Raw genomic sequence first — 784 nt, forward strand, 5'->3', positions numbered from 1 at the left:
TAACATCTGTCCCTACTAACACCACATGTGTATGTCTGCAAGAAATTAATACTGTTCTGGACTGAAATTTCACAATAGACGGAGACTTACTTGTCCAAGGTAAGAGCTGTGCCATCTAACCAAACCCACTTCAGCTGTTTTCTGTCATAAGATAAACTAATCCAGTATCGCTCTTGATACATGCCACATTGCATCATTGATAGTTTTGCTACAATAGCCTGCAGAGAGGTATAGAAAAATAAACAATAACTTAGAACTTTTACCAGGAGAGAGAAATAAAATGATTTCAATCGGTATATTTCATTTACAAACTTCCCTCGTGATTCTCTAGTCTATAACATCAAAAGAATGTATCAGAATTAACAATAGGTTCTTTAATCGGACACTGGATATCAACTGCCAATGGCATTTGCTGGCTGAGCAATCTTTCTGAATTCTATATTATATTCTAGCTACATTTTTAGCTTATGGGTTATAAAAGTGAGAAATAAGCCTGATTTATGCAGTTACTTGTTTTAGGGACTGAAAAATAGGATATTAATCAAGCCTAAATTTTTTTATTTCAGGTTAATATGAGGGTACATGTGATTAGATTACATAACTTGCATTTGTAAGGTTAAAGTCTGTGTTTTAGTTGTGCCCTCTACCCTGGAAATGTGCCATATATCCATGCAATGTACCTGTAGACTGAGGACTTACCCATTCCCTTTCCCCCACCTCCTATTTGAGCTTATTTACTTTTTCTCTCATATGAGCACATACTTGTTCATCTACTACTTTCAAA

This window comes from Otolemur garnettii, unplaced genomic scaffold (genome assembly GCF_000181295.1).
Source record: "Otolemur garnettii isolate 467f Iridium unplaced genomic scaffold, OtoGar3 scaffold00299, whole genome shotgun sequence".
In the NCBI taxonomy this organism is placed as follows: domain Eukaryota; kingdom Metazoa; phylum Chordata; class Mammalia; order Primates; family Galagidae; genus Otolemur; species Otolemur garnettii.